This window comes from Triticum urartu, chromosome 6, assembly GCF_003073215.2.
Source record: "Triticum urartu cultivar G1812 chromosome 6, Tu2.1, whole genome shotgun sequence".
In the NCBI taxonomy this organism is placed as follows: domain Eukaryota; kingdom Viridiplantae; phylum Streptophyta; class Magnoliopsida; order Poales; family Poaceae; genus Triticum; species Triticum urartu.
This window is the reverse complement of record NC_053027.1, coordinates 68,359,919-68,367,203: the sequence shown is the minus strand read 5'-3', so window position 1 is coordinate 68,367,203 and position 7,285 is coordinate 68,359,919.

The window sequence follows — 7,285 nt, the reverse complement described above, 5'->3', positions numbered from 1 at the left end:
TCAGTGGCAAGTTCCTGCTTGGTCACTTCACCAGCTTCTACCAAAACAATCCCCACATTTTTCAGGGAGCCATGATACTGAGCATTTTCATTAGGTGGGTCTATGTGGTAGAACCCTAATCCTGGAGCAGCACTTCCAACATATCTAGTAGGACTGTGGGTTTTCCTTCTAACAGGGCAATTCTCAACTTTATGGGTAACCATTTTGCAGATAAAACAACTCTTGGGCTTGAAACATTTATCCAAATGATGCCCTGGTTCCCCACAGTTGTAGCAGATCACCTCAGAGTATGCCATAAGGCCCGAAGCAGGGGAAGGAGCAGTTTTCTAGATGTCCTGTCTCTTCTTTTGCTGATTCTTGCCTTGAGATTTCCCACTGATCTGAGAGTCAGAACCACTAGCAGATTGATCTTGGGCAATTACAGGAGCCTGCCCAGATTGTGCCCCCATTTGGGGCGGAGGTGGGCCGTACCATTGCCCAACCGGCGCTCCCCCCATTGTGATAGGGGAAATTCATCGGAGTTCATGGTTCCTTCTCATCCTCCAGCTAGATGTTGTCTCTCAGGAAGCAGAAATAACCACCAGACAGCTCAATTGAAGCAGATTGCAAGACTAATTTGAATCTTCTGTAGGTTTGGGGGAGAGGTAAGGTAGGGGATCCACCTGTTCCGGCTCCGGTGGCGTGCTGGTGGGCATGAGTCCAGTCAAGCATTCCCATCTCGCAACACGGCATGGATCTCCTGAATTCACTTCTCCTTTCGCCCATCCAACGAACGCAATCGGTGGCTCCCTGGGGTGGGGCATCCTGTGCTTCTCCGAGAAATATCCTTCAAAGTAGATCCGCAGGGCTAGATTCAGCAGCTCCCAATCCACATGATCCTTGCACATCCGAGCATATCTGCGCGAGTGAGAGAACGGATTCGGTCCCTCCTCCGCTTCCTCCCTCGCAGCTTCCTCCTCTACTTCCCTCCATTTGTGCGTGCACTGGGTCCAGGAGAGAGCGTCGCTGTGGATCCGCATCGCCCGCTCCCTCCATCTCCTCCCTCGAGTCTCCCGCAGCACCGTCGGTGCGACGGAGTTGAGCGGCTGGAGCATCCACGGGAAGGCTTTGTAGACATGTGGGAGATGCATCTTGTACATCTGCCTGTCTTCCAGCCATTCCCCTGTGGATATGGCCGGCGACTCCGAGGGGCGCGCGAGCGGACTTGCTGAGGGGGGCAGGCGCGCTCGAAGTCAGGAGGCGGGGGTGGTGGCGAGATCTATGGCGGTGGCGAGGGTGGAGGTAGTGGCGGGTGCGGCGGCGAGGGTGGAGGTGGTGGCGGGGGCGAAGGGGATCGCGAGAGCGGTCATCTATTTGCCAATTATGTGAACTAAACAGTCAACATATAAAATAATTTAAATATATATAATATAGTTAGAAGGGAAACATAAGTTGGACCTGGCTTTCCTATTCTTATATAGAAAAATAGAACAGACCTCTATGTTTTCTTCAAAAAAAAAACATAAATTGGGCTGCCAAAAATAAAACCTCGGATGGGAGGTCCATAGGCCGGTCGATACATGACGGCCCTAAGAAAATACAAATAGGCCTATGGACCTCCCATCCGAGGTCGTGGGCTGCGCATGTTAAAAATGAAAGCCTAGACGGGGCAGCCCAAAACCACGTCCAACACTTGCCAAAACTTTGTCCCTCGTTTTCTCTGTGTTTCGCACACTCGACATTGTGTGGGCATTTTGACTGTGCATCATATGAAGATGTGCTATGCATGAATGTTGATCAGCATGATGTTAACTAGCTGGTAGTTCCATTTTCGACCATGAATAAAAGTTCCAACATGATGTTAACCCTGTTTGAAAAGGCCGTGTTAATATAAATGCTCTGCCTCTGAAAGTTGCAGTTTCTTATCTGAAACTGAACTTGCAGTTTCTTATCTTAAACTGAAACTTGCAGTTTCTTCTCTGAGAATCACATTGTCTGCACTTTTATACTCCTATGAAACTACATTTTTTAAGTGCTAAAAATAGGTATCTAGAATTCATAAAATACTTCATATACTCAATACTGCAAATCTGAAATTCAAAAGACATTCATATCTGAAAGTACTCTCAAAATACACAACACAAAACACAATTCACAACCTGCAAATACTGACAACCCTAAGCTCCTCCTGACAATTCACAACCTGTCCAACAATTGGGCTAGGGGGGCAGCCCCCTCCTATTCCTCGGCGGCAGACAGCCGCCCCGTGAGACGATGTGAACAGCGAGGGAGACGATGGCGGGGAAGCATCATCGGGCCAACTGCTTTTCTCCTCTTGCAGTTGGGTTCGGTCGACGAAGACTCCACCGTCTCGCTCTGGCAGGACACCCTCACAAACGGCACCCTGTAGATGCTCGATCCTTCAATCTCTGGTGGATGCTCCATCTGGGATCGATACTCCCACCACCGCTCCCTCACGATCGGATTCGGTGAATCTGTTTGCTCCATGGCCCAGAGGAGCAGCTCTATGTACTCCGGCGATACTCCCTCCGGGAGTATCGCCGCCTTTTCGCTCTATTGCCGATATTTGGCCATGGATGTCGCCGTCGCTGCTAGTTGGTCCTTCATAGGGTCGCCGTCTGCGATCCTCACGTATTGGTTGTACTCCTCCATCGATCTACTTCTCCACAGCACCTTCACTCGCCGGCGGTGGTTTTTGAATGGAAGAGGAGAGGAGCAGCGCTGGTTTTGGATTAGAACGGGAGAGGAGCGACACCGGCTTTGGACTGGAAAACGAGAGGAGGGCGGTGGTTTTGAAATGGAAGAGGAGAGGAGCGGCGCTGCATTTAGATTGGAACAGGAGAGGAGCGGCGGTGGTTTAGGAGGAGAAGAGCGGAAGAGCGGCGCTGGTCTTGGAAGTATTTTTTTTGTTGTTTTGCGTATTTTGGGTCAAAGTTTGACCACGTACTGTATTTGATAAGCAAAATGTGAATGCATGTCACCAAAAATTGTATCGTTTGGTTCGTATCTGAATGTACTTTCAAATTATATTATTTTTGCAATGTATAACATATATTTTATGTGCGAAAATCATGGTCAATTATGACCCAGAATAAAAGGGAGACTAGTTAATGTGGGGTCGCTTTCTTAATTGAAGGGTAAATTGATTTTGATTTTGATCCAGTCACAGTGCGCCGGCCCTCTCGTCCAATCCTAAATCGCTGCCGCACGCTCCTCTCCCTCTTCTCCATTGCAAAACCACCTCCTCTCCTCTCCATCTCCATTCCAAAACCACCCTCTCGCCTCTCCCTCTTCTGATCTTCTCCATTGCAAAACCACCTCCTCTCCTCTCCACCATCTCCATTCCAAAACCACCGTCTCGTCTCTCCCTCTTCTCTATCGCAAGACCACCGTCTCTCCTCCGTTTTCTAGATGCTTTGCTCCATGGCGTAGGCGCAATCCATGGATACAAAATTAGTATACTGTATACTATTTAAAAGTCGAGGGCGGGGCTTTTCCTGCGCTGTAGGCGGTGGGGCAGTTCCGCCTAGTCGGTTCGACAGAGATGCGAGAAGAGGAGGGAGTAGGCTGCTGCAAATGTAGGGTTGTGTGATTTGACAGCGAGTTACTGCTGGACAGGTGGGGCCCCGTGATGTGACTTGCCATTATCATTTTAACTGCGATGCTACGACCGGCGTGAGTCTCCCGATTCCTGACCACCTCCATACAGGTGCCTTTCCCAATGCTCCACCATGTAGTAGAGGCTGGCTCTTGCATGAGAGCCCACTTCTCCACTTTTTCCTTGCCTCTCTTTCCTCCACATATGCAAAAATGCCATGTAAAGCTTACTATTGTACCTACTTTTACTTGCTCCTACAGGTGCTTAAGCTTACCACATAGGCATAAAGTCTGATGTGGCAAGTTAATCAAGAAGAGAGAGACTAGTTTGGTGACCCAAGGAAGAAATGGTGCTAAGCACGTGTACCTAGGTGAAAAGACAATTTTGAGTCTATAGCTAATTAAATGAAGCAAACTTAGCAACATTATTTCATTGGAAGAGGTCACTCCTTGGCAAATGCAATAAATACTAGTACTCCCCGTGTCCCGTAATATAAGAACGTTTTTGGCACTACACTAGTGTCAAAAACATTCTTATATTATGGGACGGAGGGAGTACGAAGAAAGAGATAGAGAGGAGTAAAAAAATACACTTACGGCCAACCTTATAGCCAACCTTGTTGTAGTATGAGTGACTAAGTGATGACTATGTATGACATGCCAACATCAGATAGCCTAACGCACCATGTTAAATCTCCAAGGGCACGACCGCGCGAGCGACGCGACGGTCATGGTAGGCGCGACCATGATACGGGCTACTGGCAGCCCTTGGATCTGAGATCAAATGGTCGCATGCTAAGTTGCTGAAAATTTGTAGAATAGCCCTCCAGGATAGGATATTCACCCATAGGTCTAGAATCACGCCATGCAACCGTTTGATCTCAGATCCAAGGGCTCTCGGAAGCCCGTATCATGGGAGAATGGAAAGCCACTACCCTGCCGTTCGCACGCTGGCAGTTCGCTCCTACTCGTCCATGCATGTACTTCAATACTACGGTGGTTCGCTCCTAGTCGTCCCGTCCATTCACATTACGACAGTTCCACTAATCCTAACCCTCCTCCCAATTCCATGGCGTCCCAAATCTCCATGATCGGCGGTGAGTACAAGGTTAGAACCATCACCGGCGATGAGTTCGACGTCATCTACACCCGTTCTTCCGCGACGGTGAAAGGATGCCTTTCTCGGTTCAGACGCATGTTCGAAAACTCAGATGATGAGTGGGTCGCTGGGCTAGATGTTGAGTACACCACAGTCCTGGGACCAGGGAAGGATCTAAAGGACGAAGAGAGGAAGAAGCACGCCATGATCCAGGTTTGCGTACATAATGTTTGCTTGGTCTACCACATATGCCATGCCGGCATTGAGTGCCAGGATTTTAAGAACTTCCTCAAGGACAAAACAGTGAAATTCGTTACTGTAGACTTTAAGAACGACAGGGATGTCCTGCGTCGGATAGGTCTCGTTGTAGGCAACCCCTTCAACCTCCAGAAGAATCGGCTGGTGTCCTCTTGTTAGCCTTCAATGCTGACCCCGGCAGGAGCCATGGTTCATCCTTCGTAAGGTAAACTGGAGAAACCTCCATACACGTTTCATCGTCATGCATGGCAGCGGAATGTACTAGATATAGACCACATACACTATGCTGCAATGGATGACTACCTTTGCTTCAATATCTACAAGGGTTGGATGAAGAGCAACAGCCAAGTGTGCAGTTCAAGCAAAGAAGTATCGGCCAAGAGGAAGAGGGACAAGTACGAAGTCGAGGACGTGGACGAGGACTCCGAGTAAGGTGGCAGTGTCGTTGCTCATGGTGGTTCTAATGCAGTGTCTACCAGAATAGTTGCAAAGTTTAATTTCAGGTGTGCTTAATTTAATTTGAGGGGTGTGTTGTGCTGAGCCCCAGCAGAACTATGTTATGTTTCTTCTCGTTACTTTAACTCTTGAGTACGTACATACTATGTCACATCCCTAGATTTTGCTTGCCATTAGTTGCCTTAAAGCATCCATGCATCATGTTTATTTTTCAATTAAAGTTGAAATGGGGATGACAAACCCTAGCACCAAAATTAAGTCAAATAGGTTCAACTTAAAAACATTTTCAAGAACCCAGAATGCTCTTTAGAAAAGTTCATCATTTTTGAATTGGTCTAGAACCTCTCACAAAAATGGTGCACACCTTTCTAGGTCATTTATGGATTTTTGAATTAAATCATAAGTATTTGCATTTGGACATTTAAATCCTATAAATAATTTTAAATGTCTAGATAATCTTGAAAGTATTTTAAGGTTGTTGGAAATAATCCAAACATATGCCACAATCATTTTCATGATTTTTTCAAAATGAATTGGTATTTTTACTAATTCAAAACATAATAAAAGTAATAGAAAAACTGAAACAGAAATGGAAAGAGAGAGAGAGTTAGTACCTGGCCACTTACCTGGCCCAGCTCCTCCAGCCGGCCCAGCCCACTGGCAATTGCCAGTCGTCTCCTACCTCTGCCAGAAGGCAAAGGCGTGTCGCCCGCGCGCGCATCGGACGCCACCTCCTGCTTCCTCCCCCCGCCCTCGACCGAGTGCCTGGAGGCGCCGCGTAGCCCCCTGGTCCCTCTCACTCACTCCCTCGAGCTCACCCCTCCTCTGTTCTCTCTTTTGCACGGTCCAAGCGCCGCCGTCGCCGCCGACAAGCATCACCGCGTCCAATGCCTCCCCCTCGCCTTGCCGACGCGTCTAGAGGAACCGCCATCGCTTTATGCGTCGTCTACACCAACCCACTCGACCGCGGGAGCCCTGTAGCATTGTCCCCGAGCTCATCCTCAATCTTCGCCGCCGACAACTTCATCGTCGATTCGCCGCCGTCCGTGCTTCCCCGACCTCGCCGGTCTGCTAGTATGAACCGCGGTGAGCTCTGCCACCGTTCCCCTGACCCCGTGGTCTATCCCTCGCCGTAGACGTCGCCCCCATGAGCTCCGAAGCTCGCCGGCGCTGTGATTCATCGCCGCCGTGGCTAGGGACGCCGTGGCTTGCACCTGAGCTCGTCATCGTGCTCGGGTTGCTCCCAGGAGACGAACACGGCCACTAGATCGCCTTGTCGTGCATCGTAGAGCCACAGATGTCGTTGCCCAAGCTCCGTCCGCCGCCGTTGAGGTCGCCGCCGCCGTTTCCGGCCACCCCAGCCACTGACTTCAGCCCCGTTGGATGCGAAAGAACGCCAGCTACGCGTAGAGCCTCTCCGCCGCTTGTTTGGTCACCGGACGACAAAACCCGACGCCCTCCGCTGCGTCTGTCGTCGCCGGCGTCGAGCCGTGGACCAAGTCCGGCGGGTTTAAACCCGCTGACCAGGGGTTTGACCTCCCCTGGCTGACTGACGTGTGGGCCAGGCCCCTTTTTAATTAGTGTTAGATTTAGTTAGTACTAATTAACTTAGTTAAGTAAATTAGACACTAACATGCGGGCCCAGGCTCTAATTAACTTAAGTTAGTTAGTTAGTCACTGACCAGTGGGCCCCACTGGTCAGGTTTGACCTGGACGGCTCCTGTTGACCTACTGACATCAGCATGACCCAATGCTGACGCAGTAATACATTTTCAGGATTTATTAATAATCAGTAAATTCCAAAAAATATCCAAAACTTTGAAAAATCATAGAAATTAATCTGTAGCTCCGAATGAAATAAATTATATATGAAAA